The sequence below is a fragment of the Limulus polyphemus genome, unplaced genomic scaffold (assembly GCF_000517525.1).
Source record: "Limulus polyphemus unplaced genomic scaffold, Limulus_polyphemus-2.1.2 Scaffold1342, whole genome shotgun sequence".
Lineage (NCBI taxonomy): Eukaryota > Metazoa > Arthropoda > Merostomata > Xiphosura > Limulidae > Limulus > Limulus polyphemus.
The window spans coordinates 157,325-169,921 of NW_013666952.1; the positions used below are offsets into that span (position 1 = coordinate 157,325).

At 31.2% G+C, this 12,597-nt stretch overlaps 1 long non-coding RNA gene across 2 annotated transcripts; it reads left to right on the plus strand.

Moving 5' to 3' along the window:
- Nucleotides 1-131: 131 nt before the first annotated feature.
- LOC106463181 lies at nucleotides 132-4,567 on the plus strand. 2 transcript variants are annotated; one of them, XR_002611433.1, is made up of 4 exons: nucleotides 132-243; nucleotides 487-552; nucleotides 2,164-2,222; nucleotides 4,417-4,567. It is a non-coding gene; the product is annotated as an uncharacterized LOC106463181 (long non-coding RNA). The 2 variants fall into 2 exon arrangements; XR_001291040.2 differs by lacking the exon at nucleotides 132-243 and having other exon boundaries at nucleotides 252-552.
- The last annotated feature ends 8,030 nt before the right edge of the window (nucleotides 4,568-12,597 follow it).

Genomic DNA, 12,597 nt, shown 5'->3' on the forward strand with positions numbered 1-12,597 from the left:
ATTGAATGCAAAAATTACGAAAAACGTAGATAGTACATATGCTATAAAAATAAATGCATTATTATATTTTATTTCCTCTATGTGCAGAAGAGATTTGTTCACCTGGAAGTGGCATTGTGTACTAACCAATATTTGGGGTGGCGGTGTTATGGACTAATATTAAGAAGTTAACATTTTAAATTATATATTTTTAATTAAATGTAGTACTAATATAGGCATAAATTTTTCAAATATATGGATGAAGTAAGAATTCGACAGCTATTGTATACAGCATAGTAATGTTTAAACATTATATCTGTTATATAATTTAGATGCTCTACTGAGTACTGTGTAACTTTTACTCAGTTTAACTTTTCAGTTTTAAGAGAACGTTTATATTATAACTATAAGTTAATGATTGTCATGAGTATATCATACGATTTATGTCAAATAATATATTAGTACTTCACATTGCTGTGTTTTGTGCATACTATTTGTTTGTTTTAGAGCAAAGCAATATTGGGCTACCTACTGTTTCCACTGTGGGGGAATCTAATCCCGGATTTTAGAATTGTAAGTCCTAGAGGCTAGACTTACCACTGTCCCACCAGGGACTTATGTGTATATACACTTCTGTAGATTAAATGTAATTCATTTTATAGTTATTGCTGAATACTGTGTATGCACTATGAAGTTCCATAACTGTCAGAATACCTATGAAACTGTAACTTGTAAGTCTTGACCATATTTTACAATTAAAAGACTTATTTTGTGTACTTTTATTAAATGTACAAAAGTTATGGTCTTTGCTTATGGCAAAAAGCCAGATGGTTTATTAGTCCTGACTAGGATCACCATTAAACATTCCCACAATGAAATGTAATATATGTTTTTAGTAAATATTATAGCAAAATCCAAAAAACTTGGCTAACAACAAAATACTACCCTTTTTGACACAGTTTATATTAATTGACTACTCAGAGTCAAACCAAGCATAAGGTAATTTTTTCAGAGAAGAATCCAGCAGTTATGCTTCTAAAACTTGAATAGGTGTATGTAATAATGACCTTTAAAATTTGAGTCACTGTTGCTAGCCATCTTTTCACTTATAATTTCCAGACAAACTGCTTAAAGTTTAACATTTAGATTGTGAAACCACCCATACTTATATCTGTACCTGTACCTTGTGGTCAAATAAATACTTTGAAATTTTACATTTGCCAGTTTGGCTGGCATTATGTGAGAACTTATGCACCATTTCATTCAGGTGTTCAATCACAATTTTTATCATGTTAAATTAAAATAATTTTCAGTGAAATACAGTATGAAAACTGTAATAACTATAGCAGAGGAAATGATGTATAAGTATGTGGGATGACTCAGTGTAGGAAGGGAGACTGAAGTAAACTCTGTGTAATTAAGAATATAATTAATCTTGAAACATTTAAATCTTGAATAGACTTTGGACAGTTTATTGAAATATAACGTAGGTACATCAAGGTCCAATTGTAAGGCCAAAGCAGAAGATGTTTATTGTTTAGTCAAATTAATCTTTTTTACTTTTAAGTTCAAAATCCCACTAAGTATAATCCATAACTGTTTTATTTTTATTTTATCGGGCAACAACAACAATAGTGTCCAGAAGATGAGTTTCAGTAATGAGAAATATAAAATTATGTATTTAGGCCTAGTTACAAAATCTACCATGATTTTTCTGAGTAGAAGACACTTAAAACAGAGTCAATATCTTCAGTAACTTTGAAAACATTACTGTATAAGAAGCTATCAAATTATTGGTATAGATGCTTGAGTAAGGAAGCACATTATAGTAATATAATAATAGATAGGCAAACAATGATTTACAAGCGTAAGGAAAAGTTTTGTTGATGGTGGAGCATACTACATGTCAAAACATAGTATGTTCTACCATCAATAAAACTTTTCCTTATGCTTATAAATTGTTGTTCTCCTACCTGTTATTATTGGTATAGATATTAACCAAACACTACACATCTGAGAGAACACTCTAGTCACATATTCCCAATTGATAAAATGCTTTTTCATCATGATTATATGTTTTTCAATTATTTATTTTTCTAATTTTATGAGCACTTAATTTGCTGATTAGTCATTAGTCTCTCTCTCTCTCTTCTTTTTTTTTTTTTCTATCTTGCCTTATCATAGCCTTTCTGAAAGCCAAGATACATAGCACCAGTTGAAAAAATTCTTCTCTCAATAAATATGTAAGTTTTGTTCAAAAATCTCCAATAAATAGTTAAGAAACCTTTTCAGAAATCATGAGTGAGAATTATTAATTAACTTGTAAATTTTAGTTGGTTTATAAATCTGGGTTGACCTTTACTCTTCTTTAAAAAAATTGTATTATCTTGATAATCTTACAATCTTTAGGAACATTTTTCTCTTTCTAGAGATTAAAAAAATTGCTAAAGCATACATATGTAATTTTTTTTTTCAAGCTTCTTTAATTTTTAAAACAAAGCTTTTAAAAGCTGGGAGCTTTATTTTCAAAAAGTTTTCAGACTTATTTAAAATATCAGCATCTTCAAGAAAAACAGAGTTAAAAGAAAAATTCTTCCAATCTATAATTAATTTGTTCAGATTAAGAGGAATGGTCTACTGCTTCATCTGTAAAACAGTATTAATAATTGTGTAGCACTTTAATCTTAAATACATCCCTTATAAGGCTCCTTATAAAATATTTTAAAAAATAAACATTTTTCTTGACTCTCTTCCCTCCACTTTTTTTGTTCTGTTGTTTGCAGCTATACATATACATACAAGGACAACAGTGGACCCGGTGCTCCATTTAGACCCTCCTTAAGTAATAACAATAAACTATTATTTTGGAAACAAAAAAACGCTAACAATCAAAATCTCTTCATTTATTAATAAATAAATGAACATTGAATATTACAACTTTTCTCTTTTACCACCTAAACTAAGTGTAACAATTTAATGCAAACTAGCCGAATACTGAAGCTGCTGAGGTCAAGAAACATGTACATGCTTCCATCTGTCGGTGCTGATGTTTACAAAATAATTGGGGTCTGTGAATACCCCAGAAGACTAACGCAAGGTTAAATAAAACTCAAAGCCAGCCTTTATCATTCAAATATTTGTTGAGTCTACCATTCCCTTAAATTAACTACATGTACCACATCTGAAGGCAGCCCATTCCAAAGGCCAGCCACCCTGTTAAAAATAATAAAGCTGTCTTAACTGAACATGATTCCTACCATTCCAAAATTTATATTTGTGTGCCCTAGTCTTACCATTCTCACTATTAAATATGGAAAAAGATTGTGCATCATTGTCCACAGTCTTCTTAACAATCTTAAACACCTCAATAAGAATCCCTCTAACTTTTTTTTTTTCAAGAGAAAACATTTTCAGAGATTTTAACCTGCCCTCATATGACAACCTATCCATCCCAAGTATCATCCTAATTGGCCTCCTCTGAACCCTTTATAACAATTCAGTGTCTTTTCTAAGATAAGGAGCCCAAGACTAAACACAATATCCCAAATGTGGCATAATCAGTATCACCTCTTTAGACTTGTATTGAATATTTTGTAGATACAATTTAAAACCCCATTTGCCCTACCACTAGTAACAGAATGTTATTGTGATGGCTTAAGAGACTGATCAACCAGAAAACCATGATCCTGTTATATTCCAATTAAAATTATGCTTATAATTCAAATTATAAACCTTCATATATTACCTTGCAATTACTATAATCAAAAGCCATTTGTCATTTATTCACCCAACTCACCAAATAATAAAAATCTTTCTGTAAAGAAGCATCCTCCTCCTCAAAACCAGCAACACTCAAACAGTTATATCAACTTTTCCTTCATCTACAATAAATATTTAATAAAGTTCTCAAAACACCGGCTCTACAAAAGTGGGATGTCCATAATGTAGACAAATTACTCTAAGAAGTTGAATGCCCTCACTTTTTATTTATTTATTTGTTTTTACCTTAAGCACCATTTATTATTACTACTAGTTTTTTTTTAAACTGTATATGAAAGCAAAAGTGTATTTTATGTTGTATTAGTTAAGAAGAGGCAGATAAAGTAATTCTAGTTTGTCCTTAAGTTGGTGTTTTTTCAATTTAATTTTATCTCATTCAAATGCAGTAATATACAGTTTGCTTCTGTAGCATCCAAGCTTTTTTTAAAACATACTGATATAAGTTTAGGCTTTGTAACTGAATTTTCCAAAAATATCAGGCTTTTTAATAATCTGTCATTGTACAAATCACCAGTAGTTTATTTTTTCAAAGTTTTTTTGAACTTTCTTTGTGTTAAAGTAAAACAAAAATATTTTGTTATGGTCAGCTATTTCTTTTCAATGTAGAATAGGGATAATTGTGTACAGATCTGGAGCCTGATGTTTTTCCTATTTTAGACTCTTTAATGAAACCCAGATTAGAAAGAGTAGTACATATTGACTGAAGAACTGTAACTTCTATCATCTACTTATCAAAGCAAGTGGTTTCTTAGGTTAGAAGATGGCAGAAAAAATTAATGGGTAAGTACAATTTCATAGAAAACAGTTACGGCATCTTTATTAAACACATTACAATGTATTTGTATCACAAACTTATCATTAAATTACCTAAATTTAAAAATAGGTTATATATTTATTATCATTATATACACGAAAAATGAATATATATTGGTGAATTAATTACTGTGCACTGACTAATATTTCATGAAAATAGATTTTTTTCAGTGTTTGAACTATATCAGAATTGATAAGTTGAGTAAAAATCAAATAGTATTTACACTGCCAAGTTGTATATAACTAAAACAATAAAGTTAAGCAGATATGTTAGATATGTAAGTATAATAACCAGGGGAAATAAAAGAAAAGAAGAAACTATACTGACAAAAAGTCACTGTTTACAATTAGAAATTCACTTTCTGCTAATAAATGTTTAAGTAAGACATTGGTAGTCCAAGAGTTGGCTGTGTATGGTGATGACTAGCTGCCTTCCCTCTAGTCTTACACTGCTAAATTAGGGACGGCTAGCACAGATAGCCTTCGTGTAGCTTTGCCATTGAAATTGACTAATAACATCATTGGAACTAAAATAACTCTGATATAACTCAAAGCATTCCGAATCTTTTCTTAGATTTTCTGGGAAGTCGGGAGGTATCCGATCGTTTTTGCCCATTTCTCCTTGACCAGAAAGGATTTTTAAATTCTGAAAGTTGTTCTCGCCTTTTCAGACCGTTCCGCACTTTTTTCCGTTTATTTTTGATACTTTTTAAAAAAGTTCACACGGAAGCCCCAAGGATGAGTTTCTCGCTGACCAGGATCTTAGATAAATTACTTAAAAAACGTTATATGAAATATCCATATCTTCAAGAACAAAAAATATTTAACACCACCTCGTCCTAACAAATGTATTTTGTTTATATTTCATACTTCATTCCTTTATCACACACACGGTGGCTTAGTGGTAAGTCAGGACCTTTACCACCAAAAATCGAATTTCGATACTCTCGGCGGACAGAGCACAAATGGCCCATTTTGTTGCTTTGTGCTTAATAACCACGTTTTTGTTTTCTTTAACGATAAAATTTGCATCCTCTACATTTCAATTTCATAATCTGGCGCCAACATGCCAATCGTACAGGGAATTTTCTGTAATGATAAGCATAAAATCCTTGTATAATACATATTTTTCAATACAAAAGGTAGTCTTATTTTACTTGAAAACTTGGGCACTATGATACCAATTTTTCAGTGGAACCAAACATTTTTCACAAACTTACATTATGTTGGGCTTATTTGTTCAAAAAAAAGTTTAATGAATTTGAGAGATAAAAACAACAATTAAATTTGATATTGATTCACGCAAGTTTGGAAATTGTGGTTATTCATTACGTGTGATGCATAGTCAAAACCGTTATATGCTTGAGTTAAGTTCAACATCATAAAAATTTATGATGGGAAAATAAAAACTTATATACAAAATATGACAACAAAAAAGATTAAAAGGTATATGTTTAGATTAATCGACAAGATAATGCTAACGTTGTTCAGTTGAATTTTGCCTCCACATATTTTCGTGAATTTATCAGTTCTTATTGTTTTTAATCATACAGGTTATTTTAACACACCATCTAGGTCTAGTATTTTTAAGTGTGTGGTACACTCTTTGAAAACTTTAAACTTTCCACAAGTATGTTTATCATAAATATCAATGGTTAAGTTTCGGGGGTAGCCAGTAAAGTTTAACCTAAATACTATCAAACAAAACTAAGTAATTATGAATGGTTTTTTTAAAATACCTTATACAGGTATTCTTCTTTATCCTCCTGAAGAAAAATAGTGAACTATTCTAAAGCGCTCGAGTTTTGGGTCTCGTTTGAAAACCATTACAACTTTTGTATGTGATCCTGTGAACTAACTTCTTAATCAGAATTTATACAGGTACGAGTGAGGTATTATTTCAATATTTTGTTCTTGTAAAAACTATATTTTTTTATTATTAGCACATTATTTTGATAAAAAATTACTTTTGTGGAATACATTGTATCTTAAAAGTAGAAGAGTGCTTCGAAACTGGTTTACCCACATTAGTTATTTTCTGTACAAACTAACTAATAAAATACATACTTTTTCGTCTCTGGTTTAAAAACAAACTCATTTATAACAAAACTGCCACATACACATCACTATAACATTTGAAAAGCATTCATAATTTAAAACGATACGAGACCACAACTGACAACGTATCAAAAACAACAACAACAGCGGCAAACAAAGTTTCATCAATAAATATACGTAGGAGTATCACTAGAATAATTTCTTCGGTACAATAACATCACATTAGTTTGCATTGGTTTGAAAAATACAACAGCTGGTATTGGCAGTGGTCTACAGATTTCAGCAAACCAGTAATACACATTTCATTCGTTATCATGCACGAACTATGTTTCTGTTCTACCTCAATACTCATTCGATATAAAAGAAATACTATGTTAATATCCTATAATGTCCAATTCCAATCATTTGAGAAATAAAACATTACCCTCACGGCTTTAATTTTTCTTTCATCATAAAATTTCCTAACAAACAAAAATGTTTAAACATTCTTTTAAGATGGTAGAGTGGTTTTCTTTATGAATTTTATCCTGCCTATATTTTCATTGAGACAACGCTGTTTCGAACCTTGTACCGAGTTCTTCTTCAAGTCTAAGTTCTATACTGACTAAATTTATAAATAGATATTCATTTCATCTTAATCGTGTCACTAATGTAAGTAGAAACCACTCTACCATGGCGAACACTAGGCCAAAATCAATCCTGAGAGAAGATTCCTTTGAAATCAAAATCCACATCTCGAATTGCACCTTGTTCGCTTTTTATGTGTACAACAAAATAATTGGTCTCACAAAAACAGCATTAATACTTACCATAAAACACAGATTAAAATAATACTTTCATCGCGACCTTTATTTAAGTTCTTTATTAACTAAATTTCTAAATAAAAAATAGTCACTTCATTTCCGAGTCCTATTACTAATATAATGTAAATATAAATTTATAAGTTCCAACTAAATGAGACAAGACTGAAATTTTATGACAATATCCCATTTCCTGACGTAATCATTAAGTTAAAACATCAACAGCACAATAGTTTCAAGTAAATCCAAGAAGAAAGAAAACGGGTGTTAACGTTCCAATAACAAATATTATACCATTCTTTCTATCACTTCATTAAAACGCAATAAAGCAATTTAACATTCATTGTACATCCAACTGTAGGTATAATCACAATCAAAGCCTATAAAATTTTTAAAAGCATTCGTAATTCAAAACGACATAAAACTATTTCTGAAAGCGCAGAAAAAATAACATCAGCAAAAAAGCTTTATCAATAAAAAAATGTCTCAGTATCACTACATATTTTTTTCGTTACAGTAACATCACATTAATTTGTACTGGTTTGAAAAATACAACAGTGGTTTACGTTGATTCCAATAACAATGTTATACCATTCCGACACGTTTTTAAATCGCTATGAATCAGCTTAAAATTCAGTGTACATCTAATTGCAGGTAATCCTAATTAAAGGATAACAATGGAATCCTCTATTCTCATCTTTCCAATGGAATAAATGGGAATTGGATGACACAATATAGCGCTTTCAGAGAAAACTAATTTCTGAAACGTATAATATGAAAATATACTTGGAAGGGTCTACAAAACATCGGGTTTTGTAAAATGAACATCTTATTCGTGATCATCCCATAAAAAAATTCCAAATTTCGCAAGAACCTGATTTTATAACAAATTAAATTAAAGAGTTAGATGTATCTTTTTTTAAAGCAGAGACAAAAACTGAAAAAAACTTCATTTACCAGTCATTGTTTGGATTTTGTAACATCGTCATTTTTCTATGATACTATTACGCGTAATTTATTTAAACAATCAGAATAAACATTTTGTAAATATTCTCTCTCAACAGTTTTAGTTTTAAATTATAGAAGAAAAAATAAGTTAAAGGCGTCTGATTTAAACATTCCTACCAATTCCCCAAGTTTTGTAGACCATCTTTGTAACATTATGTTTAAATAGTGAAACAATTCATTCCCTCTACGCTTCACTGTCAAACAATTTCTACAATATCACTGGAAAGCTACTGTCTGTGATTAAGTTCAAGTCAACCATATCTTGTAGCAATTCGAAGATATTCCTTTTCACATCACTTTCACATACAAAATTCACATCCTACAAAAATAAGACTAAAATCTGAAGATCACTTTGTACAATTAAAACACCAGTTAAAACATGAATAATGTGAAAAGAACAAGTCAAAAACTCTTTATTAAAACTGCAAAACTTTCATCAATGTCTACAGTTCTGCTACATCACTTACCAAGATAGGGCAGACACATGTATTCTCAAACTGGGCTTGGTCATATTTTGAACCAAAATGTCTAGATGTTGATTTAAACCAACTCTAATAAGTGGCAGTGGTTTGCCTCTTGGCAAAAATAATCAATACACTGACCAGAGATGAAAAAGAAAATATAATTAACTCACTTCATGCTTCATTAGTAACAAAATAAGCCTTTAAATATAAATCAACCAAACAATAGTGAATAAACATTATTACATGACTTTATAGTGTAATAATTAATAAAACTTCCATAAACAACTGAAAGATGGAAAACTCCAAAAACTAAGGAATTGTTCGTTTTAAGTAAAGAAAAAAGTAAAAGTTCCATTTTAAAAACACATTGGTTTAAACATTTAAATAACCTTTACAACTGAACTTATATAAAGTTAAGTAATAAAAGATTTTTGGCTTTTTGTAACATTAACGATTTATTTCTAATAGCATTTCTACATAAAATATTATTCTAAATTAGTTCTGTGTTTGAAGGCTGATGCTACTCATTTGATAAAACAAAGTATCGATCAATTAATTATTGGAATAAAATGTCAATTTTAAACACAAATTCAAAATTATAATAATATAGTCATAGGGACCCTGATAATCGCAACGAATAAAAACTGTATTTACAAAATGCATAATAAATAACAGTTAAAACATTTTAACTTCGAATGTACCAACTAATTAAGCATGTTTAGCTTTAAACAAAATATAATAAACAACCCTGCTAGATGGCTTTGTTTTAAAGAGTTGAAATGAGACTTGAAAAAAAGAAATATTTTTACGAAAAGCATCTAAACATCTACAACTTGAAATACGCTTCTAAACTAATTTCTAAAGTGTCAATAACTTTCATCTTGTAAACGGACATGGAAAGTAATCATAATTTTTGAACAATTAGTTTTTTTTACAGCAACAACATGTTTTGATATTCTTATTCATTCTCTACGAATTAAAAAGAAAACTATGTTCACTACAGCACCAACAGAAAAGGTATTAAGAAAACAATTAACTCACCACTGAATAATGATCAATAATAGAACTTCAGGTACTTTTTATTAAACAGATATCAGCGATAACATAAGGCTAATCAAAAATATGGTATATAAAAAAGTCGTAGCTCTCCACTATTTCAAATCCACAAACACAGAAGGTAACGCTGTAAGCAACAGCGTATGAAAGAAATATAAAAATATTTATTACACACACGTCTTCCTAATAAACATATTTTATTCATTACTTCTATCTTTGCTTCGGTTTGTTTGTTTTGAATTTTACGCAAAGCTACCCGAGGGCTATCTGCGCTAGCCGTCCCTAATTTAGCAATGAAAGACTAGAGGGAAGGCAGCTTGTCATCACCAGCCACCGCCAACTCTTGGGCTACTCTTTTTACCAACGAATAGTGGGATTGACTGTCACATTATTATCAAAGGTTTTGTTTGTTTGTTTTGAATTTCGCCCCCCCCCCCAGTGGCACAGCGGTATGTCTGCGGACTTACATCGCTAGAAACCGGGTTTTGATACCCGTGGTGGGCAGAGCACAGATACCCCCTTTGTATAGCTTTGTGCCTAACTACAAACAAACAATCACCTTCCTAAACCAAGTGTTTGAAACATTGAAAGTTAATGAAGTATAAGTAGCTACTACAGCAAATTTTACAGCTAGTTCCCTACTTTTCACGTATTCCAAGCTTACAGTAAACTGTTTCCACAATTCCAGAGCTTGGCCTTCTAGCAAATTACTTAATTTATCTTTCCCTAACTAGCACATTTTCCTTTTCTATGTTTCCTAACTTTAACTTTCTAGTTAATTTTCCCTACCTTGTTTTTTTTTGGTAGGGGGGGGGGGCATATTTATTATTTTCAACGTATCTCACGTTTTTATAACATCTTCAGTTTGCATCTTTTTTTAGCATAACTTTTAATACGAACCCCAGTTTCCGCGTTTCTTAACTTTATTTTTTAAAATCTCAGATTTCTGCGCACTGGATAAGCTTAGAAAAAAAAAAATTAAAACGCGTAAAAACACGTTAATTTCAACAAAGGAGACAGAATCAATTAAGAACTGTTTCCATAGTAATGTTAATGGCATATACCGTATTGATCCTTGTGTGACAGCAATAGTAAGCTAACATATAATTCACTTCTATTATCGTAAAAAAAAAACTCATTAACATTTTCACATGTGAAAAATGGAATTTCGAACTGCACAAATACTATAATTAGCGTCCCCCTTGCAGTTTGCAACGCCCCCGGAGGCGTTAATTACAGGCAATACGGTATATAATGTTTTAGCATACTACTTTAATATTGTTAGGGAATTGTGTTTTTGACACAAAAAAGTAATTATCGCTTTAGTCATAAAAACTTATTTTTGTGTGCACTTTTTTCTATCATTCTTAATCTCATTGACTTCCTAATATGTATTTTGATTATTTTACATATTTCATAAGCACATATTACGTGTTTTTACCTCCGCCATCATGGGTGACGGAAGTTATGTTTTTACCCCCTGTGTGTGTGTTTGTTTGTGTCAGCAAGATTTCTCAAAAACGGCTCATTGGAGTTGCACGGAAGTGATTAGTTTTTGGAGGGTCAAGGTCACGAAAATCCCCCCCCCCAATCCATATCTGTTAACATGAGGACCGATTTTTCACACTATTTTTGCTCTATAACTCAATCAAACATTATCTGATTTTAATGAAACTTGGTGGACATCTTCATTGTCCTGCAAAAAATGACCCGTTGTAAATGATGGACATATGCACACATTTTCGGATTTTTTTTTTTTTTGAGGGCCTAATATGATCAACGCTGCGTGGCCTCTGAGTGCCCTCTAGTTTTGTTTTGTCTTTTACAGAATCAAACTAGTTTTTTTTTTTTTTACTGGCTTAAAATGCATTCCACGGATGAGTTTATAAAAATTACATAAAAAGTAAACAAGAGAAGGCTGTTTCCATCGAATACAAATGAAGACATTAATTTAAATCAAGGCCATGTTTTCGATCCTTTGTCAAACACTTCCTTGTGAACTCACTGCATTACCTGCTTGTTTTCGATTTCATTGGCCAGGTAAAACCAGTAAGACACGATTAAAATGAGGTCAGTGAGGGATGTGCATTTTAAGTGAACTCGGTTCTCACGATGTAGACCCTGGGACAGAAAAAAAAAACATAAGAGATCCAGAACTCAACAAACATTAACACATTAAAACAGAAGAACCAAAAACAACGTGTTCTACGTTTTATACTTTTATTACCAGGTTTTGTATAAAGTTGAAACATAGTTTACGGAACAGTAAAACGTCATATCCACAGTTTCGAAACCAAATATGTAAAATTGATAGAACAAAAAGTATGTTTGTTTGGAATTTCGCGCAAAGCTACACGAAGGCTATCTGCGCTAACCGTCCCTCATTTAGCGATGAAAGACTAGAGGGAAGGCAACTAGTCATCACCACCCACCGCCAACTCTTGGACTACTCTTTTACCAACGAATAGTTGGATTGATGATCACACGATAACGCCTCTACGGCTGAAAGGGCGAGTATGTTTGGTGGGACGGGGATTCGAACCCGCGACCCTCAGATTACAATCAAGCCAGTTCAGCTCAGTTTACCAAACTGTGTTTACTACTTACGCCCAATGCTAGTAAAGGTTTTTAACGAAAAT